The 24,867-nt window shown below is 36.1% G+C and overlaps 1 pseudogene; it reads left to right on the forward strand.

The window, feature by feature from the left end:
* The window catches only part of LOC101277174 (uncharacterized), a 63,702-nt pseudogene that overhangs the window by 19,787 nt on the left and 19,048 nt on the right, over nucleotides 1–24,867 (forward strand).

The raw sequence follows: 24,867 nt of genomic DNA on the forward strand, positions 1-24,867 counted from the left end.
GAAAATAGAAATAACATTAACTTTCAATCTGGGTGCTGATTGAATGGAAAATTAAGACTTATTTTCAGCAGTTTAACTGTCTGATAGATATCTTAAGTTGCATATTTCTTTACATGCATTCTTTAACCATGACTTCTTTTTAGCTGTTGAACTTAACCTTTTAAGTACAAAACAGAAATGTCTGTTTCTTGCCTCATTACATTCTGAACTTTCACTCTAATGACATTAACAAAGGCATTTATTTAATTTCATTTTGTAGCGAAACGGGGGAAATAATAGTAGCTACTTCATAGGATTTTTGTGAGGGTGAAAGGATTTAATATATGTGTGGTTCCTGGCACACTACATTAAAAATCGTTTAATGGAAATTTTAAAACATGCAAAAAAGAACCTCCATGTATTCAATATCTAGTTTCGACTATTGATTACATTTTGTACATCATTTTTCAACTATCCCCTTCTGTTTTGGGGGGAGGAGTGTGATTTAAAGTAAAACCCTAATATCTTTTTACCCTTAAATACTTAGTATGAATCTCTGAGGACTTTTTATTTTACATAATTGCAATACCATCATCACATCTAACAGAGTTATTCCTTAATTTTATCTAATAACCAGTCCAGGTTAAATTTTCCTGATTCTCAAAAAATGCCTTTTTCACTGATTCAAACATGTTCCAACCATGATCTTTTAGGTCTCTTATTTGAAACAGCCTTCCCCTCCTGTTTTTGTTCCATGACACTTCCTTATTGAAGAAACTAGGCCATTTGTCTTGTGGAAAGCCCCACATTCTGATTTTGCTTCCATGTGGTGCTGTTTAATATGCTCTTTTATCCCCTGTATTTTCTACAAACTGATTTGATTATATTTGCTTTTATTCTAAAACAAGCACACAGCCCCAAGTCAATATTAGGTTCTGGGTCAACTTTTAAGTAAGGGTATGGTTTAAGTTGCCCTTTTCCTATTAGGCAGTTAATGGACAATTTCTTCTTCTTCTTTTAAATGAAGCCATTTATTTACTTATTTATTTTTAAATTTATTTATTTATTTTTGGCTGTGTTGAGTCTTCCTTGCTGCGCGCAGGTTTTTCTCTAGTTTTGCAGTGAGTGGGGGCTACTCTTTGTTGCGGTGCGCGGGCTTCTCATTGCGGTGGCTTTTCTTGTTGCAGAGCACGGGCTCTAGGCGCACGGGCTTCAGTAGTTGTGGCACACGGGCTCAGTAATTGTGGCTCGCGGGCTCTAGAGCACAGGCTCAATAGTTGTGGTACACAGGCTTAGATGCTCTGCGGCAGGTGGGATCTTCCCGGACCAGGGCTCGAACCCATGTCCCCTCCATTGGCAGGCGGATTCTTAACCACTGCGCCACCAGGGAAGTCCCAGACAATTTCTTTTTGACTGTGGTTGTTAGTTGTTTTCTTGGTATTAGAGAGCTTGAGAACATCAAGCTAGAAGTTAATTTTCTTTTTCTTTTCAGCTTTGAGATATAATTGACATATAACATTGTCTAAGTGTAAGGTGTACAATGTAATAATTTGATATGTGTATATATTGCAAAATGATTACCGTGGAAGTTGATTTTCTAAACATAGTAATTCTTCCTAAATATTCAGGAATTATTCTTTTTATGTCATTTTCCTTTCCTAATAGCAATTGAGCTTATATTTCAAGAGGGTTGAAAGCACTCAGGCTTTATTTCCCTCTCTCCCAGTCCCCTAAACAAATAACATCCCTGCAGAAATAGTTTGTGTATTAGTTTGCTAGGATTACCCTAACAAAGTATCATAAACTGGGGGCTTAAACAGAAGTTCATTTTCTCACAGCTCTGGGGGCCAGAAATCTGAAATCAAGGTGTTGGCAGCATTAATTTCTTCGGAGGGCTGTGAGAAAAGGATCTGTTCCAGGCCTCTCTCCTTGGCTTGTAGATGGCCATCTTCATGTTCACATGGTATTCTCCTTGTACAAGTGTCTATCTCCAAATTTCTCCTTTTTATAAGGACATTAGTCGTATTGGATTGGGGCCCACATTAATGACCTTATCCTAACTTGATTACCTCTGCTAAGACCCTCTCTCCAAATAAAGTCATATTCTGAGGCACTGAGGGTTAGGACTTCAACATATGGATTTGAGGGGGGAACAATTGAACCCGTAACAGTTCGTTCATAACATATTATTCTATAACTTTACATTTATTTCCTGACTTGTTAAATAGAAAATAAAATCATTGGTACCCAATAAGAACTTGACTTTCTCTGTAGTGCCTTCAGTAAAATCAATTAAAAAATTATCTACTTACATACTACCTCTGCATTTCTAGCATCCCTTGTATTTATATCTTCACAAATATGAACTTTAGCCACACGTTTTACAGTCTTCTTTTTATATTACCTAGTTTGGATAGATTAAACTGGGTTTAGACACAAATGTAGGGGAAGTTTATGAGATGAGGCCATTTAAAACAGATTATACCAGCTGGAGTACAGGGCATGATTGTGGTAGGGACAATTTAGATATTGTCTGTTACGTAAGGTGTGCCTGTGAGCTTTTTCTTCTGCTGGCCAGGTTTCACAGTTAGTCTGTCTTGTGGACTTTGTTACCATTTTTTAGTCTAGTAAAGCAATGACATTAGATTTCTGTGATTTGTTTTTGAGTTTTCCTTGGAACCTACAAAGTACCTAGTCTCTCTTATGAAGAGACCTTCTCTAAGGGAATAGCCTAGCTTGTTTTAAAAGAAATTTAATTTGATCTTAGTTTACAAATTGTTTCATTCTTTCACCAAGCATTTATTGAGCAAGGTGCCACTGGGCAACTAAAATCTTTCAAGCATGCTCTCCTTCAGAGAGCAAAAGTGGGTGACTTCCTATTTTCATTTTTACCTTAGATACTAAAAAGTTGAAAGCTAAGTTCAGTGCTCAAGTACAACAACTCTCCTTAACCTAGGTTTCTAGCATACTCTTTGCCCTTGACAGTTACATGGCTCTTGACTTTTAATCCTTAATTTAACAATCTTATTTTATTATAAGCCATCTCATATCCGTTTTGGAAATAGGCAAGATGTAAATAATAAAAGTGTCAACCCACATTTACTAATGATCCTAAAATAGCTGATGTTGGGGAATGCTCCAACTTTCAGTGGGAGAAACAATAAGCAAAATTCTGTCCTAGTTCTGGGAAAATTTGCTCTTTACTTGTGGATTGAGTGAATTACAAAATACTTTGAGCTTCTCCCTAGAGGAAAACATCTACATCTACGTCAATATTAAATGGAAGAACTATACTAACAATTACATTTTGCTGAAAAGATTTACTGTTGTTCCATTGTTTTAAAAGACTGATTAACTTCTTAAACTTCCTTTCCCAATTTCTCTCATTTTCCATAATGGCATCAAAATAGTCAGTCTCACAGTTTTAAGACTCAAAGCTCTAGGCTCATCTTCAATTCTTCCTTATTTTTCTACTGTATCCAATTAGGCATCTAATCCTATTAATTCTTCCTTGACAATACCTTCTCTGTTCCCATTACTACTTCCTTCTGTCCCTTGGGTCCAGATTACTGTAATAATATTCTAATAGATTTCCTATCTCTGCTAATTTAATCCGACTTCCACAACCAACACCAAAATATCTTTTTTAAAACATTATTTTCATCTTTTTCTCTCCTGTGCAAAAAGTTACAATGGCTTCCCATTACCTTCTGAATAAGAAGAAGAAAAGCTAGGCTGTAGCGAGCACTTACTATGTGCCAGACCTTTTTTTGTTTTGTTTTGTTTTTTGCGGTACGCAGGCCTCTCACTGTTATGGCCTCTCCCGCTGCGGAGCACAGGCTCCGGATGCGCAGGCTCAGCGGCCATGGCTCACGGGCCCAGCCGCTCCGCGGCATGTGGGATCTTCCCGGACCGGGGCACGAACCCGCGTCCCCTGCATCGGCAGGCGGACTCTCAACCACTGCGCCACCAGGGAAGCCCGTGCCAGACCTTTTAATAGGAACTGTACAACCACGTCATTATCCTTATTATTATCATCATCTTTATAGGATGAAGAAACTGAGGCTCAGGTTAAGTTGCTTGCCTAAGGTCACACAGGTAGTAAGTTATAGAGCTGGGATTTGACTCAGTTCTGTTTGGCTCCAAAACCAGTGGTCCTAACAGCTATGCTATTCTGCCCAAACTCTTTAAATTCAATCTCTTCAATTATTTAAGATCCCATAAATCTGGTGCTCTTACCAGTTTTCTTTCTCATTGCTCTGTAGTGCAAATTCCCTTTCAACCAAACTAGTCTCACTACCGTGTAACCTGCCATATACTTTCTCTCCTCTAAACTTCTGTTCATATGGTTCCTTCTGCTGTTACAGCCTCCCCTCCACCCTCTGCTTGTCCAGATTTTAAACATCTTTCAAGGCCGAGGTCAAATTTTAAGTCACACAACTCACACCACTCTTTATTACAGACTATTTATGACATTTATTGTTTATACTGTAGACAGTAATATTTAAACTCTTTTAATCACGCACTGCATCAATAAAAACTGAGCACGTGCTTCCAATTTATGTCTATTGTATTTACGTTATCACCATATACTGTGAATATAGTGTATATTGAGTGCCAGCATATAGTGTGAATCATAGAATATATGCAAGATTAGAGATATAACAAGAATGAGATGAAGATGAAATGATGTTTCTAGAAATTTTAAAATTTTATTTTATTAATTATAGATGATTATTGAGAGTCAGTATGAATTCGTATTTCCAATGGTCTTGAGGATTAGAATTACTTTAGCCAGCTCCTTGACAAAGCAGATTAGCTCAGCATTGTGTTTTCAGTCAGGTGGCTGATGAGAAGCTGTGCCAGGAGAGGCTGTTGTCTGCACAGACTTGCATCACTAATCTCTGTCCAAGGTTTCTCGTGGGAATCTTGTTAAGGCGCTTGTCCATTTTGCGGTGCTTGGTTTAGTTAAAACTAGATAATATATCCATATGCCCGCCTAACCTGGCACAGGTGAACTGCAATTAGTTGTACTTAGCTAAAGGCCAAAAAAAGGCTCTTCTCTCACAAGATCTTTGGACCCTATGGGCTGAGTGAGGGCACCAGTGTCAATCTGTATGTCTAATATCGGCAAGCTTTCATTTCTTACTGTCTTGGATTTTAAAGTATATAAATTAAATTTCTATTTTGTTTTCTTTTTTCTTCTCAGTGGATCATCTTGTATACCTCCTGGGCTATGCCTATGCTTACTTTGGAGATTGACTAAATGTATATAATAAAGCTTGTCTTTCCAATGTGATTCTAGGCCTCTTTAAGGGAAGGCTCATCTGCTTATTTCATGTTCCGCATAATATTTAGCACCATATTTCCCCAGCGCCATCCTAAGTTCTTCATTATTTGTGAAGTATGTTTTTAGGAATGCCAGAATGAATTTGGACTGTGGGTTGTTGAGGTTTTCTTTAACCATTTAACCATTTTTAAGACTACAATTCAATAGTATTAAGTACATTCACAATGTTGGGCAGCCATCACTACTCTACACTTCCAGGACTTTTTCATCATCCCAAACAGAAACTCGGTACCCATTCAGCAATAACTCCCCATTCTACCCTCCCACTCCTGTAACCTCTGTTCTACTTTCTGTCTCTATGCATTTGACTATTCTAGGTAGCTCATATAAGTGGAAGCATACAATATTTGTTCTTTTGTGTTTGGTTTACTTCACTTAGCATAATCTTTTCAAGATTCATTCATATTGTAGCATGTGTCAGAACTTCATTCTTTTTGTGGCTGAATAATATTCCATTGTATGTATATACTATCTAAAACAACTATTCATCTGGTAAAGGATACCTTTTGGCTATTGTGAATACTGCTGCTATGAACACTGGTATACAAGTATCTGTTTGAGTCCCTGCGTTTAATTCTTTTGGGTATATACCTAGGAATGCGATTGCTGGATCATATGATAATTTAATCTTTAACTTTTTGAGAAACCAATTTTTTCCCAGAGTGTGCACCATTTTACATTCCCACTAGCAATTCATGTTCCAGTTTCTCTGCATTCTCAACAACACTTGTTTTTGTTTCCCCATATTTTAAAATAATGCCTATCCTAATGCATGTAAAGCAGTATCTTATTATGGGTTTGATTTGCATTTCCCTAATAAAAAATGATGTTGAGCATCTTTTCATATGCTTATTGGCCATTTCTATATCTTTTTTGGAGGAACATCTATTTAAGTCCTTTGCCCATACAGATTTTCCTCAACTTGTGATGGGCATATGTCTCAATAAACCTATCATAAGTTAAAAATATCCTAAGACGAAAATGCATTTAATGCAGCGAAAGTCTGAACATCATAGCTTAACCTAGCCTATCTTAAACGTGCTCAGAACACTTACATTAGCCTACAGCTGGGCAAAGTCATCTAACACAAAGCCTATTTTATAATAAAGTAGGGAATATCTTATATAATTTATTGAATACTGTCCTGAAAGTGAAAACAGAATGGTTGTCTGGGTACAGAATGGTTGTAAGGGTATCGGATGTTTACCCTCGTGATCGCATGGCCGACAGGGAGCTGCCATGGCTGCCGCTGCGCAGCATCACGAGAGAGTATCTGACTGCATATCACTAGCCCAGGAAAAGGTCAAACTCAAAATCGAAGTAGGGTTTCTACTGAATGCACATTGCTTTTGCACCATCGTAAAGTTGAAAAATTATAAGCAGAACCATTGTAAATTGGGGACCATCTGTATTTCAAGTGAGTTGTTTTGTTGTTGTCACTGAGTTGTAGGAATATTTTATAAATTCTGGATATTAATCCTTTATCAGATATATGATTTGCAAACATCTCCAATTCTGTGATTGTCTTTTCACTCTCTTTTGATGCAGAAAATTTTTAATTTTTATGAAGTTCAATTTATTTTTTCTTTTGTTACCTGTGTATCATATCCAAAAAATCATTGCCAAATCCAATGACATGAAGCTTTTGCCCTATGTTTTCTTCTAAGAGTTTTATAGTTTTAAGTTTTAACTTTAGGTCTTTGATCCATTTTGAGTTAACTTTTGTATATGGTGTAAAGAAAGTGTTCATTCTTTCACATGTGGATGTTCAGTTTTCCAGCACCATTTGTTGAAAAGACCGTCCTTTCCCCACTGAATGGTCTTGGCATCCTTATTGAAAATCAATTGACTATATATGCAAGGGATTATTTCTAGGCTCTCTTTATTCTATTCCATTGGTCTATATGTCTGTCCTTATGCCAGAACCACACTGTTTTGATTACTGTAGCTTTGTGTAGTGAGTTTTAAAACCAGGTAGTGTAGTCCTCCCAAGTTTATTCTTTCTCAAGGTCATTTTTCTATTTTGACAGAAAATGCCTTTGAGATTTTGATAGGGGTTGCCTTGCATCTGTAAATCACTTTGGGTAGTATTGCCTTTTTAACAATATTAAGTCTTCCAATTCACAAACACAGGATGTCTTTCCATATGTGGGTTATTTTTTTAAGTAACTATTTATGTGAAAAATACTTGCATACTTATAAAAAGGTCAAACAATATGGTAAAGTACAGAGAAAGAAAGAACAAACTGTCACAGATCTCACTACTCATTGATAAGTACTGTTAACTTTTTGGGGAACATCCTTCTGAGCACCTCTCATTTACAGTTTTACATAAAAAGCATTTGTGGTTTTTTCCTACTTAATATGTAATACATGTTTTTCAATGTCAATGACTAGATTTAAATCATGCTTGTACCATCATTTGCTTAAGCAAACCCATGCTGAAAGACATTTAGTTTGTTGGACTGTGAGTACTATTTGTTAATATCATAGTATTAATGGTTGGAAAAATAGTTTAATGTTTAATGTTTGATGTTTTCTCTTTTGAATGAAGAAAGGTACAAAGTTTTTCATCTAATCAATTCCTGCATATCCAATGTACTATAATGCATAAGTAATAGATCTCTGTGTGGTAGGTGCAACAATGAAAAGTAGAGAACCGGACACTTGTTTAGAGATTTGTTTATACTCTAGCTCTACTATAGCCCAGTGAATAATAATAAATGTACAGCCAAATGAAGTAAAACTTTGTAAAATCATAGGAACAGGGCATTCAGTTTATCCTCACGTTCTCACCTTTCAGGAAGAAGCCATGGATTTAATGAATAGGGAAACAATGCATGAATGGTGAGTAGTGTGCATTGAATTACTATTCTGATCATACTCAGTTATATCTTTTATTTTAGATAGGTAAACTTCAGTACTCATATCATTTCTTTTGTAAGGAGGTACAAACTGCAATACAGATGGGTCAGTCTTGGAAAGAAACTTTGAAGTATGGTATGGTATGGTATTAGCACTTCAATTTTGTAGAAAATTTGAAATTTTTACTGATTTTTCATGTTGGCACTACCTGGTTTTGCTGTAATTTCTAGACATTTAAACTCTCATTTGAAACTAAAATTATATATGCTGCATAACTTTTTTTTTTTTTTTTTGCGGTACGCGGGCCTCTCACTGCTGTGGCCTCTCCCGTTGCGGAGCACAGGCTCCGGACGCATAGGCTCAGCGGCCATGGCTCACGGGCCCAGCCGCTCCACAGCATGTGGGATCCTTCCGGAACGGGGCACGAACCCGTGTCCCCTGAATCAGCAGGCAGACTCTCAACCACTGTGCCACCAGGGAAGCCCTGCATAATTTTTTACTGCTCTTGAAACAGTTTACGATTTACCCATAAAAATAACTAATTGTTTGAGAGTGGGGTTCAAAGTAAATAGTTGTCTGATACAAAACCACTGTTCCTGTGGATCAACTTCCTCTCTGTCCTAGTGAGTCTAAAAAAAGTTCAGTTGTGCTGGTTGAATTGCTTAGATGATGAAATGATAAATGATTTCACTCCCTTCTATGTAATTTATTAACTATATATTAGAATTTTAAACCACAGGCCATGGATTTACTGGGAAAATACTGCATTTTTATGCCTGTAATACATATACTCCTACTAGCATTTTAATGTACAGCCTTTCATTTAAACATGTTTGGAATGTAGTTACATTCCTTGCTAACATTTTTTTATGTCCCTGTACATATTATAATTACTAAGTTGTGGTAGTTGAATGATGTTTAGGGTTCTTTTCCATGGACATCTCAGATAATGACAAAAGAACTGAGCTGAAGTTTGAGTAGAAGAGGTTCTGGTTAGATGTCAGTTTGTAGATTTGGGGATTATTAGGTAGGGAAATGGGTCATCAGCAGAAGCAGTGACATCTTATTTTCTTTTGAGCCCTGAGCGCCTTAGATTGCCATCTATTCCTGATTTAGGAATAAGTCCTGAAGAATGAGTAGATAACCTCTGGAGCCTGTCACTTTTCATGTTTTGGTGCTAATACAATTTATAGAGGCTCTTGGATTCCCCTAACTGACCTAATTTTAATTAATTTAAGTGTTAGTGTGAGTGAGTAAATCTGCAAGTGTGTTAGAAAGAGGAAAGAAACACGTAATATAACTTTACTTGTGTCTTGGAGAAGAAAAGAACATGTTTTAAAATCCTGAATTGTGTGGTCCTGATTTTGTCCACATAAAATTTATAAACATTTTTATAGCTGTTTTTGTTGTCCCATTTGTATCTTAGTTCTAACCAAAGCTTTTTTGATCCTTTCCTGGACACAGCATTGTAGTTTTCAATAACAAATCACAGGTCAAACCCAAAGAGAAAGACTGAAATTTAGGATTTGTGTATCTGTTAGGTATTGCTCAATATTGAGTAGTCACATTCTAGGTCTTTTTTGGGTGCTAGGGAAGCCCCTTATCCGGCATGTAGCTCTCTTTCCCAAAAGGCAAAAGGTGCCTTTGCTTATTGAAGTGAATCTTGGGTTCCCTGCTTGCTTTAGGATGGTGAGAGCTCCATGGTACAACCACTGACGCAGTAAGGATTCCCTTCCCTGTGCCATAGCTATCACCCTCAGCACTTGATAAGTAAGCAATAGGTGCTACAATTGGACACTGCTTATAAAGAGTAACAACGATTTAGAGAAACCACCTTCTCCAAAGTCCACTCATTTAATTCTAGCACCCCCAACAGCTTCTCTCACCAGGGCGACTGAGAAGGTAAGAAAGGAGTGTCTAAAAGTCTGTGTCCCTTGAAATACTTATAAAACATCAATGTTTCACCACCCAAATCTTTTGGGGGATACATTTTGCTATAGTTATAGCTGATTCAAAATGGCAGTTTTCCCTTTCATTTCTTAAACTAGTATTTACATATTACAAAAGTCACCAACCTTTATACGATTTGATTAATTTTGGTAAATGTGTACAATCCTGTAACCGTAACCATAATCAAGATATAGAACAGTTCCGACACCCTGAACAGTTTCCTCGTGATCTTTCACACTTGATCTCCTCCCCCCACCCCTGCCCACCCTAGGAAACCACTAATCTGCTTTCTGAGAAAAGTTATACCGGGTTCAATCCCTGGTTGGGGAACTAAGATCCGCAAGCTGCACGGTGCAGCCAAAAAAAAAAAAAAAAATTGTAGCTCCAGGTTCTGTGACAACCAAACAAGTAATGTCTTTTTAGCTAAATTAAAATGTCATCGTTTTGGTTTATTTTATTTTATTTTTTTCAGTGCGCGGGCCTCTCCCGTTACGGAGCACAGGCTCCGGACGCGCAGGCTCAGCGGCCATGGCTCACGAGCCCAGCCGCTCCGTGGCATGTGGGATCCTCCCGGACCAGGGCACGAACCCGTGCCCTCTGCATCGGCAGGCGGACTCTCAACCACTGCGCCACCAGGGAAGCCCGTTTTGTATTTTTGAAAAGAATCAACTAAGAATGTGTGAGAACATGTGACCATATGAAGAATCAGTAATTCATTAACCCTGTCTGAACATAGCCTTCCTCTGACCCAGCTTGTTCATAAGGATCAGAGCTAACTCTCGAATGAACAAATGAACATTTAACTACCATACCCCCTCATTCACTCTTGATTTTCACCTTGTCTTAAGGCAGGTCACAGCCAGGACTACAGGTCCTTCTAGCTTTTTTTCCCCACAACTTGGGAAAATCCTGAATCCTTATAAGTTACAAGACAGTTTTCTGTCCTGAGGCTTTCCTGTTTTTACCTAGATTTAGAGAAAAGCAATGAAATCATGTGATGTGGGATACTACATACAGTCCTCTTTTAGTGTATATCCTTAGATCTGTTATAACGAAATAGTCACAGCTGATCTTGTTCAAATGTTTTCTTGTAACGATTATAATTTTATTTTAGAAGAAGTCAAAGTCCCAACCAACACTATTAGACCAAGTATCCTTGGACCATTAAAAAGAAAAGGTACTTTTATCTACCAACAGAAATAAATATAACTTTATTTTCATAAGATATCACATAAAATCAAGTATTATACAAAAATACATTTTAAAGGATTTATTTATTTAAAACATATTTGATAAATTACTAGAGGCCTTTTGTTTCACTGAAATGAAACTATGTGTAAAGACATTTTGAAAGCTATAAAGGGCCATATAAATGTGAATTGAAAATTTTAATTCCAGTTTAGTCAACTATTATGATTTTCATTGTATAATTCACCAAGCTAGCTGCCTTAAATACTTTCTGAAACAAGGTGGGGAATGAATGAATGAATAGAGTGATTGAGCCATCAAGTATTCTCCTGAATCTCAACCCCTGACCTGCCCCATAACTACACGTACACGTTGATATCATATGAATAAGTTGACACAAATTAGATCCACTTACAGCACTAAAAATATATGCTAAAGTGTATGTTGATGTTTCAGTTGTTTATGGGGGTTCTGTTTGGTTAAATATATGGAAAATGATCCACCTATTCAGTAGTAAAAGGGCAAGGAAAGAACAGAAGTGGTTTTTTTTTTAAACTGCCACAGTTCTGGATCCCCTTTCTCACCCCTGCCTCACTAAGCTATGTACTTCTTCCTTTTTTGGGATATGACTACTGAATTATAGGCTTAATACAAAGTTAAACTATAGTAGGGAGGGAAAATGGATAAATGGGAAAGGAGATTAAACTTAAAGATGTATATTTGTGAAAAATCCATTAAGATGGGAAAGAAGAAGGAGAAAGAAGAAGAAATGGAAGGGGGGGGCAGAGGTAGGGGAAGAGCAAAACTAGAGGGAAGGAAACTGAAATGCACTGCAGTGTTCCCTGCATTTGGCATGAATTAATGGCAGTCTTCCTAACAACATACCTAACTCAGCGTGTACTCGTTATATTCTAAGACTAAGAGGAGATCAGTTCTGGAAAATGCTCTTTTACAAACTAAGCACATTGTTTTATGACAATGGATCAATGACCTAGCTTAAGTGTCTTTTACCTGTGCTGTGAAGTTTGGGCTAATGTTGAAAAAACATTCAAATGTATTAGCAGTTGAAGAGCTGTTAGGAAGTTGGGGGGGGGCCTTTGAGTATTTAAAATCAAATACGCTTAAATTAAAGACAGTGTTTTACTAAATTAAAATAATTCTTCTTTTAAGATAACATATAAAATGTTTCATGACGTTGAAAATGCCTGGAATTTTATTAGAATTTATGATTTTAAAAATTGTTTTTATATTTCAATTTTGACATAATAGACTTGGTTTCCATCCAGTGTTTTGGTGGATGTGGCATGTTCCACATGAGCTTCTTGTACCTGGTTTTCAGCTGCTCTGGAAGTTGACTGCCTCACTTCTTTGAGGTGTCCCTAAGAACTCCAAAGCAAATTCTATAAGTACCACACGGTCTATGTGTTTTAAGTCAGACCCTCCCAAATATAGTCTATACAGATCTGGTCAAAGTTTATCTGACTTTCCAGATGTAATAACAGATTAAACAGAAATTTAATTTTAATTATATATTTTGGAATATGAATATTTATTTGGGAAACAACAAAGTATGTCCAATTATCACATTAATACAAGTGAAGTGTGGGGAAAGATGGTATAAAAAAATCAAAAAGAGGTCCTGGGGGGAAAAAACAAAAAAAGAATGAGGACTCTCTGTAAAGTGGAGCAGAAATAAGGGTTAGAGTCTCCAAGCATATGAAGGCATATTTTATGGTGATTAGCAGCAATTACTTCCGTTGGGAACAAGCAAGAAAAAATAAGGCTTCAAGTGGGAATTCTGAGAGATCTACAGAGATTGGGCAGCTATAAATATTGTTTTACAAGTAATAATGATTTTAGCAAAGAAAATTTTAATTTTCTTCTATGATGAATTTGTTTTGATTTGTCTTGTTTTTAATTTAAACCAAAAAGGAGAGATGAGTAGTTTTTCCATAATGGTGTAAGTGTATCTGGCATGGGATAATATCTAGACCTCTTTCAAGCTTTATGAGCCATGATTATACTCCTAAGGAAGGTCTGGAAATCTCTATTCCTAGGGATGTTTTTTAATGAGTAGGTGGCCATAGTGTTTTATCATTCAAATATATTCCACCATAGAAGTTATGGACTTGATCATCAGTTTTACTCACATCCAGACATGGTTATCACATGAACGTGTAACATTTACTTCAAAGTGAAGATTATAGCAATGTGGTTTTTTGAGATTAAGTTTTTCTCCCTAATCTTTGAAAATGTATTTATTTTGTTCATTGTATGCTGTAAAAAAAAATCGATCTATTTAGTTCATTGTGTATGTTTAGCAAAATAAGGAGAGCAGTAACTTAAAGTTTTAAAATAAGGAATGAGATTAAATTAGGGTACATCCTTACTACATAGCTATATAAACTTATGTTGTAGAATTTAGTTACTAATATGAGAAAAATTATAATCATTAAAAACAAAAAGTAGATTACATATCAGTATTATATACAGTGCAAATCCAATTTTGTTTAAAAAAATCATGTATACACACATATTCAGGAATTACTGAAAAATGGTTATCTCTGGATAATGGTGACGTAAAATTGTTTCCCTTTTGTTTTTCTGTATTTTATACATTAATTGCAATGAACAAGTTTTACTTTTGCAATTAAAAGCATAATAAACACGTTAGACAAAATATATCTACCTTGATCTGCATTTTCGTCGTAGGTGAAATGACATTTGAACATCAGCCAAAGAGATTTTTCCAAGACACAACCAACGTGCTTTCTTCTGATACTACCCAGCTATCTGATAGGAATGTATTGTGAGTATTAACATGAGATTTCAAGCATTCATTGACCACTTTTAACTTGGTTTTTAAGTCTACTTTGGTTATTGTATATACTCAGAAGTATGGTATATTATGAAATATTTTTAGAAGTTTTAAAAAATGAATATCCCAAATGGATACTATAATATTAACTTTAGTTCTTCTCCCCAACACTTATGTGTGACATTAATATATAGTAGACACATTTTTATTTTATATCTTTATTGGATTATAATTGCTTTACAATGTTGTGTTAGTTTCTGCTGTACAACAGAGTGAATCAGCTATACGTATACATATATCCCCATATCCCTTCCCTCTTGAGACTCCCTCCCACCCTCCCTATCCCACCCCTCTAGGTGGTCACAAAACACAGAGCTGATATCCCTGTGCTCTGTGGCTGCTTCCCACTAGCTATCTATTTTACATTTGGTAGCATATATATGTCAATGCTACTTTCTTACTTCATCCCAGCTTCCCCTCCCCCCATGTCCTCAAGTCCATTCTCTACGTCTGCGTCTTTATTCCTGCCCTGCCACTAGGTTCATCGGTACCGTTTTTTTAGATTCCACGTATATGCGTTAGCATACGGTATTTGTTTTTCTCTTTCTGACTTACTTCACTCTGTATGACAGTCTCTAGGTCCATCCACCTCACTACAAATAACTCAGTTTAGTTGCTTTTTATGGCTGAGTAATATTCCATTGTATATATGCGTCACATCTTCTTTATCCATTCATCTGTCGATGGACATTTAGGTTGCTTCCATGTCCTGGCTATTGTAAGCAGTGCTGCAATAAACATTGTGGTACATGACTCTTTTTGAATTATGGTTTTCTCAGGATATATGCCCAGTAGTGGGATTGCTGGGTCGTATGGTAGTTCTATTTTTAGTTTTTTAAGGAACCTCCATACTGTTCTCCATAGTGGCTGTATCAATTTATATTCCCACCAACAGTGCAAGAGGGTTCCCTTTTCTCCACACCCTCTTCAGCATTTATTGTTTCTAGATTTTTTGATGATGGCCATTCTGACTGGTGTGAGGTGATACCTCACTGTAGTTTTGATCTGCATTTCTCTAATGATTAGTGATGTTGAGCATCTTTTCATGTGTTTGTCGGCAATCTGTATGTCTACTTTGGAGAAATGTCTATTTAGGTCTTCTGCCCATTTTTAGATTGGGTTGTTTGTTTTTTGATATTGATCTGCATGAGCTGCTTGTATATTTTGGAGATTAATCCGTTGTCAGTTGCTTTGTTTGCAAATATTTTCTCCCATTCTGAGGGTTTTCTTTTCGTCTTGTTTATGGTTTCCTTTGCTGTGCAAAAGCTTTGAAGTTTCATTAGGTCCCAGTTGTTTATTTTTAATTTTATTTCCATTACTCTAGGAGGTGGGTCAGAAAGGATCTTGCTGTGATTTATTAGACACATTTTTAGAAGTGGGGTTTTGGCATTAGATTAAGAGGTATTAGAGATATACATAAAAATGCAATCTTGGAAAAGAGTCATCTTCTGCCCCATTTTTTCTATCTTGGATTTTTGAGTGCTTTGTTAGACTGAGCATATTATTTAAAAGTGTGCCAGTAAAGCAAGTTTTAATGATCAAAATGGGAAATACAGTGAATGGATTTTTATTGCTGTTACCGTTGGTTTTGTTTTACTGCTCTTATGAAACTGCTCTTGTAACTAATGCCAATTCTTTGCTTCACGTATTTTGCATTCATTTGTAGACAAAGCACAGAGATCTCTTGAATTCTGTTATCAATGAGTGGTATTTTCTTTTTCCTAGTCTATCTTCAGATGCTCTTGATAGAAACAGCAGCAGTGCAGGGTCTTCTCATAATTCACCAGCTAAAATCAGCACTGTCACAAACTCTCCTGTGTTGCCTTCTGATTTTAGTTGTCTATTTATTCTAGCAGATGAGCTTTTAACTAAGTGGTTTACCTATCCCAAGACTCTCCCCAATACAGCAATGGAGAAACAAACGTGCACTCGCTTGATCTCTCTCTCTCTCTCTCTCTCTCTCTCTCTCTCACACACACACACACACACACACACACATTAGAGTAATAACAGGATTGTATGTGGTATAATTTAGACTATTTCCTATTTATCTTTTTTTCTCAATTTCCTAGAATTCTGTTTATCTATAGAACTTGCATGTCTAATTCCTGGGTATGCCCTTAAATGCAATGTAGTAATACTTTCAAAGATGTTTTCTAAATAAGAAGTATGTTGACGATACAATCATACATCTTCAGGTTGCTAATGTATAAAAATACGCTGTACCTTGATTTTTTTAAAAAAAAATTGAGAGCTCTATTTATGTGAATAAAAAAATAAATAAAATTATACATTCTAATGAAATAATATTGTTCCATTAATCAACAGATAAAATGGTTTTTCAAATTATGTACTGAATATTTATGCTAGTTTTTAATATTTTCAGTAATTGCTAGTTTCCATTTGGTAAGGAAAAATCATCTATCAAAAGCAGTTTTAAAATTAAGCTAGTTATACTGTATTGATCCAAGGATTGCCAATTTTTGACATGAATCCTTGGATGTGTAATTTGTTGGGGAGGAATAGGTAGGGGAAGCAAGATGAATGGAAGCTAATTGAATAGCAAGAAAATAATATGTAATTGGGCTTCACTCAATTTGTACTTAACCTGGTTATCCCTGATCAATTTTGTACTCTAATTAAGTGTGGAAAAAAGACAATGTGGATAAATTGTGGTGTTTTACATTTCTATGAATTACCTTTTATTCATCATCATGACTACTGATTTGATTAAATATAAGCTTAATATGTTAGGGCTTTTCTGCAGGAACCATGCACTTCCAGTTGTTCCCAAAGGGCTATAAAGGTTTGTTTAAAACCCAATTTTCTATTCAAAAGTCTTAAGGATTTTTTAAATAAGAAAAATCATGTATTAAAAACTTTAAATATAAAGTAAGTACTTTAGGTAATTGGGGGTAGTATTAGCATTTTGCAAAATAGAAATGTATCTTCATGAAATGAATTTGAAAATTGGTTTAAATTTCCTCAGCTAATGAAGGTAGGAGTGGCTATCTAAAATATTTATTAAACATTTTTCCTTGTCATTAGAAATAATCAGAATTATAGAAATCTGATGTAGGTATATTCCACATGGGAAAAAGATTGGCATCAAGAATTTTTTGACAATAGCCCTGATGGAATTGATTAGAATGTATATATATGGTGGGGGGAAAGTCTATTCACCTATGAATAAATGAAACTGAATATTTCTGAGATGACTGGAATCATATGGTCTCCTGAAACTGGGATAGGATTCTACAAATTGGCTAAGGACAAGTGAACTATCAATATCGCCTTTGTTACTTAACTTCTTGCCCGACTTCAGTGGACGAAGTGGGGCCCTCATGGAATGAGGTGTGATTGCAGTGGTGTTCCTTGCTGAAATTATAGATCAATGACAGAAAAAAAGGTCCCCATGTGCTATCAACACTTCAGCAAAAAAAGTTTTTCAGAATGATCAAGTACAAAGACTAAGGATGGAGAAAGTGAACAATGGGGGTGAGACTACTACTCATTTGTGTGAGGAACTTTCATCAATAAATCTTGGTAATCTTGGCTATCTCATCTCAATATACTTTTTTTTTCAACTTAGACAATTTCTTTCACTCTATTTGGTTAGTTTTTATTGTTTTAGCTGAATCAATCACTATAATATGCTCAGAATTGAGGACTTTGTAGTTGGTTTTCCATTCTGTTACCTTTCGAGCTTGTGTATTGGGGGGCTCCATATCTTAAATGATTTTCCATGTATTAATTTTCAGACCAAAGCAATTCTAACTTTTACATGAGGTATTTTGTGGTTGATTTTTTTTTTTTTTTTTTGCTGTACGCGGGCCTCTCACTGTTGTGGTCTCTCCCGTTGCGGAGCACAGGCTCCCGACGCGCAGGCTCAGCAGCCATGGCTCACGGGCGCAGCCGCTCCGCGGCATGTGGCATCTTCCCAGACCGGACCACGAACGCGCGTCCCCTGCATCAGGAGGCGGACTCTCAAACACTGCACCACCAGGGAAGCCCTGTGGTTGATTTTTTTAAATTATGGAAAGACTATGTTTTGTTATCCTAAACATGCCAAGGAATTGTCATGCCAGTTTTCCACAGGGAAAGACATGTATTAGTTTCCTAGAGCTGCCATAACAGAGTACCACAAACTGGGTAGCCCAAGACAACAGAAATGGATTATCTCATAGATCTGGAGGCCAAAAGTCCAAGATCAAGATGTCAGCAGCATTGGTTCCTTCTGGAGGCTTTAAGGGAGAATCTGTTAATGTCTTTCTCCTAGCTTCTAGTGGTTGCCAGAAATCCTTGCCTTGCAGACATATTACTCCAATCTCTGTCTCCATCATCACTTGGGGTTCTCCCTGTGTCCTTGTGTTTTCACATGGCCTTATAAAGACATCAGTCATTGGATTTGGGGCCCACCCTAATCCAGCATGACGCCATCTTAACTTGATTATATCTGTAGAGACCCTATTTTCAAGTAAGGTCACATTAACAGGTGCTGAGGGTTAGAAATTCAACATTTATCTTTTTGGGGACACAATTCAACCCACAACAGGATAGTTTTGGTATTTTGATTGTTCCAATTTTCTTAAATTAGTTTTTTAAATTGTCTATCTTATAACCCATCTTTAAAAAAATGTAAGAACAAGAGGTGATCATATTGTACATAAGTGTTCGTATGTCTTCTTCCTATATATTATAAATGTATATATGTGTATATATATATGTGTATATATGTGTATATATATGTGTATATATATATGCTAGTTTTCACATTGTCACTAAGAGGATAAATGAAAATGGAAATAGTTTTTCATATACTTTAAAAGCATCGTTTTTAACCCTTAAATATGTGTTCGTGTTCAATCAAGTGTTCTTATTTTACTTATAACCTTATAAAAGAGCAGCACCCAGATACATCCTAACATGAAAACTCACTGCAGTAATAAATTAGATTCTCAGACCAGGGAAAAAAATATGGTTCTTAAAATTTATAATGACTAAGTCAACTAATCAAGCTTGTAATTTCAAATATATTCAATAAGTATCTAATGAATACTTTCTGTGTACATAAACTATACTTAAAACTGTAGGTTATATGAAGATGAGTGAGATACCATTGCTATCTTTAAGCAGGATAACGTAAGTGCAAAAATGTTGGTACAAGTCAGTCTAAGATAATATGACTCTAAATACACATATGAAAGGACCTCTGTACTATAAAAGTATGAGAGAAAGACAATATTGAAATTACAGAAACTTAGATCTTAAAGGATTTTAGAAGTCTTTTAATCTACCTCTCATTGCAAGAATCCTTTTAAGAACCCCAGACAGGTTACCTTTTAGCCTGAGTTTGAAATCTTGTGATTTCAAAGTGACTGACTGAACTCCGTCACAGGCCAGTTCATTCTATTGTTGGACAACTCTCACTATTAGAAAGCTCTTACATTAAAAATGGGTATGGAGTTAGAATTTGTATCTACGTGGCCTGTTTCACTGGCTCTTTAGAACTGAGGCAAATCGAGTGAGATTTTAAAAGCACACGAGTTAAGATTCTAATTCTGCATTAATCTTTGTCCCTGCCCCTTGAATTATTAGTACTCCCACTACAGGATATTTAATCTCATCTGCTAAATGAATTTTTAAAATTCACCTAGAAGCAACTACATATAAATATCCATGATGAAAATGCATGTATGGTACTTTGAATATCTATGGAGAAAACTAATTACAATTTGCCTGAAGTGTTTTTAAATATTTTAAATCTTAAAAGTTGAGCTTGAAAAATACATCATATAGGTAGACTTCACTCTCAGATAGTTGAAATTGAGCATTTTTAAAAGGCCAGAGAACAATAGGTTACTCTGGTGAAAAGGTAGCTTTCTTTCCCTTAAATTCCATGATATCTCACAGCATTTCTTAAAATGTGCTTCTTAACCCAAGAGTAAATAAGATTGATTTTTACAAATGTCCACAAGGTATAGGTAGAAAAGAATAGAAATAGGAATCATATAGGAATCTTGGAAACTTGCTCAACTTTCTTGATAATGGGAAATAATGACCCTAGTCTCTCAGAAGAAATGTGTCAAACTGATGCAGTTATTAACTGAATCCCATAAATTGCCCAATAAGCTATTGTATGAAATCGGAGATCTCTGTGGCATTACTGACAGCAAAGCAAATTGGGAACATTGGTTCACACCAACCTTTTAGGCGAGGGAACAGCCTACATTATTAGTGAGTACAGAAGTCAGGAAGCCTGACTTGTAGGTCCAGCTCTGTCACTAGCTCTGTATGACTTTGGGCAGGTCACGCCACCTCTCTGGGTTTCATATTTCCAATCGGTAAAATAGAGTTGGACTAGATATTTGTAAGATCCCTTCTGCCTCTTAAAATGTTATTGATTCTGTAAAAACATCTGCCTTCATCTTTGCTAGCATGACAGCGAAAGTCATGATGACGTTAAACTTCAGAAGGCCTTAAGAAAATATTTAGGAAATTAGAGAACTTTGTACCTAATATTTTGATTCTTTCTGGCAACAAGAAACTCATTTTCTTCAGCCTCATCAGTAGTTTCCTCCCTTCTATGAATTATGCATGCTTTATGATGAAATGTGGAAAGCTCATTTCCCCCTGGTTTCTTGTTTTGTGTGGATAGATGATCCTCTAAGGATTTCCATATTAATAACAAGTTCCCACTGACAAAACACTAATCATAAAATTTTCTTTCTACTATAACTACAGCTTGAGACAAAACAAAATAAAGGTATACTTGGTATATATATATATATATATATATATATATATATATATATTTTTTTTTTTTGCGGTATGCGGGCCTCTCACTGTTGTGGCCTCCCCCGTTGTGGAGCACAGGCTCCGGACGCGCAGGCTCAGCGGCCATGGCTCACAGGCCCAGCTGCTCCGCGGCATGTGGGATCTTCCCGGACTGGGGCACGAACCCGTGTCCCCTGCATCGGCAGGCGGACTCTCAACCACTGAGCCACCAGGGAAGCCCTATACTTGGTATATTTGTTTCAAAGAAGCAAAGGAGACAGGGCCAAAAGCAACATCAACTATAAAAAAAGTCTGTCCCAATACACATTTGGAAGTACTCAACTAGTACTAAAAAGCAGATAACCAGCAAAATAGCCTTTTCTTTTTCCTTGATAATTATTATATGGTTATAAGAAAAATTTCTTCCTCTAATTTCAGTTTAGTTGATTTTTTGGCATGACTCGTGTTTGGTAACTCTCCATTGAACACAAATGAAAAAGGACACACTTGAAAGTCGCGAACAGCTGGTCTGTGACTCTGTGCTGAGGAAAGAAATATTTTGAAATTACACTATCCAGCAGAGGAACCTAAATATACTTTTCATTTCTAGTCCCGCTTTCCTGAGAGGAAGGGTTTAGTTTGCTTCCTTAGCTAGACATATTGAACTCTGCAGTGGTTTACATCAAGTCTTATTCTTAGATAATCTTTTCATAAGTGTGAGGTCTTTGGAGAGGAAGGTGCTAAGGCTAGCATGTTCGGGCTGTCAAGGGAAGTTCAGCTAAAACTCCCTTAAACTTGATTTGGAATACATTTCCATGCCACATTGATTAGCAGAGATTTAAAAAATTTTATAATAGACAAGTCTGTTAAGAGTGTGGGGAAAGTGGTATTTGAATTCACTGTGGTAGATTCCTAATGTCCTTTCTGGAGGAAGTTTGGTAGTATGTATCAAAAGCCTTAAAAATGTGTACATCTTTTGATATAGCAACTCATAGGAATTTTTCTTAGGGAAAAATATAGGACAGGTTGCAATGGATGTTTACTGTAATGTTCTTTGCCACCGTGAAAAACCTAATGTTTTTAACAAATGGGGCTGGGGCAACTGAATATCCACGTGCAAAACAATGAAGTTAGATTCCTACCTTATGCCATATGCAAAAATTAACTCAAAATGGATCAATGACCTAAATATTAAGACCTAAAACCATTAAACTTTTAGAAAAAAAAGGGGGTAAATCTTTATGACCTTGGATTTGGCAATGGATTCTTAGCTATAGCACTAAAAGCATGAGCAACAAAAGAAAAAAAAATAGATAAATCGAACTTTATAAAAATTAAGAACTTTTGCGCATCTAAGAACATTAACAAGACAGTGAAAAGGCAACCTATAGAATAAGAAAAAATATTAGTAAATCATATCTGATAAGGGTTTAATCCAGAATATATAAAGAATTCCTAGAACTCAGCAACAAAAAGATAACCCAATCAAAACATGGGCAAAGGACCTCATGAATAGACATTTCTCCAGAGAAGATATACAAATGGTCAATAAGCACATGAAAAGATGTTCAACATCATTAGTTATTAGGGAAATGCAAATAGAAACCACAAAGAGATACCACTTCATACATGAGGATGGCTATAATCAAAAAGACATATGATAGCAAGTGTTGGTGGGGATGCAGAGAAATAGGACCTTTACACATTGCTGGTTGGAATGTAAAATGACACAGCAACTGTGGAAAACAGTTTAGAAGTTCCTCAAAATATTAAACATATAATTATCATATTATCCAATAATTCCACTCCTTGGAAACAAAGACTCAAACAGGTACTTGTATGCCAGTGTTCCTTGCAGCATTATTCATTCACAACAGCCAAAAGGTGCAACTTTTGTCCATCACCAGATGAATGGATAAAAATGTGGTATACCCATACAATAGAATATTATTCAGCCACAAAAAGGAATAAAGTTCTGACACATGCTACAACATGGATGAACCTTGCAAACATTATGCTAAGTGAAATAAGCCAGACACGAAAAGATAAATACTGCATGTCGCCACTTACTTAGAATAGACAAATTTGTAGAAACAGAAAGTAGATTACAGGTTACCAGGGGCTGGTGTGAGGGAGAATGGGGAGTTATTCTTAATGGGTACAGAATATCTGTTTGGAATGATGAAAAACTTTTGGAAATAGATAGTGGGAATGGTACAACATTGTGAATGTAATTAATGCCACAGAATTGTATACTTAAAAATGGTTAAAATGGCAAGTTTGATATAAAAAACAAAAAACGTAGTATTAACACTAAAGGATCAGTTAAGCCAGCACTTATCAGGGTGTTTTATAAAATGTGAATAAGTAAGTCCTGAAGAATTAAAGAAGGGAGAGACCGTGGAGAATCTATGGTCAAGTAAGTTTGGGAAACTCCGTTAATTCATTTCTTTAACATTGTGAAAGCCCAAGAAAGGGGATATGGTATGGAGCATATTTAAACTATGTAACCTAAGTTCTCTTTTTTGAGGGTCATCTTGTGGAATTGATGTTATGTAGAATGCCCTTTGGGAAACATTGGATTAAACAAATTATGGTACATTCATTTCATGGAAATCTCTGCACCCATTAAGAATGATGACATGGTCATATATTACTTGATATGGAAAGATGTTTATACTGTATCATAAAGTAAAAAAGCAGTGTGATTAATGGGATCTCATTTTTGTTTTTAAAAGGTATATGCATATATTTTATAGGGATCTATAACAGAAAAAGTTCTTGTAAGGCTATATGCCAAAATGTTTACATCTCTGGGAGATGGGAAGATGCATGATTTTGTTTTCATTTGCATTTCTCTTTGCTTGTCTGTATTTTCAATTTTTTGCACATGGCATATCTGTTACTTGTATAATCAAGAAATAATAGAAGTTAAATATGTTTTAGAAACTCATGCAGTTATTAATTATGTGAGGGACAGGATAAGAGGATTAGCACTCCCTTACTGCTATTGGATTCTTCACTTACTTCTATTTGAATTTTCACTGAAGGAGAGTCAAAGAGCCTTTCAACTATTGGAAAGTTCTACTCATTCAAAAATTCCCCCAGATATTGAACTAAAATCTGTCTTCCATCTTTTGGTCCTAATTTGTCATAGGGAATGCCACAAAATAGGCAAAGTCTATCACCTCTCCCATAGATGTAGACTTTCAGATGCTTGGCAACAGCTACCATGTCTAGACAGATCTTTTCTCCTCAAGGTTTCCATTCTAGTATTTTATTCCCTGAGATGGTTTCCAGGCCTTGTTACCATCCTGGCCATTAGCCTCCAGTTTGTCAATATCCTTCAAGTGTGGCACCCAGAAGTGACCACAACACTCCACACTTGTTTTTCACATTTCATTAAAAGTTCCTTAAAGATTGTGATATTATTAGATCCCTCTGATTAAAAAAGTAATTTCAGGATATTTCCCAGTGTGGTGTGACTGTACTCTGAATCCTATCCTAAGATTATATATGAGAGATACTCAATTATCTATTTTTCCCATCTTTTAATTTCTAAAGCTATATAGATGAATAAAATATTCCAGATCTGTTCCTCATCTGATCTCCTGCATTTATAAAAACCCTAGTAGAATTTTTTACCAAACACTGAAAGGAGAATGAGAGAGCTTCCACACTGATGGAGAGGGCAAGGGATTCCCTATAGTCTAGCCAAGGAATCTGAAGAACCTCTTGTCCTATACCATTTTCTACTCTTTGTCCCAGTTATTTGGTACCAATTTTTAGATAAGGTCAAGCTGCATCCAGATTAATTGGCCTCCCCACTGAGAGGCACCTCACAAGATGACAGTGACAAGCCAGGGTTCATGGTGACGTA

The sequence above is a fragment of the Orcinus orca genome, chromosome X (assembly GCF_937001465.1).
Source record: "Orcinus orca chromosome X, mOrcOrc1.1, whole genome shotgun sequence".
Taxonomy (NCBI): domain Eukaryota; kingdom Metazoa; phylum Chordata; class Mammalia; order Artiodactyla; family Delphinidae; genus Orcinus; species Orcinus orca.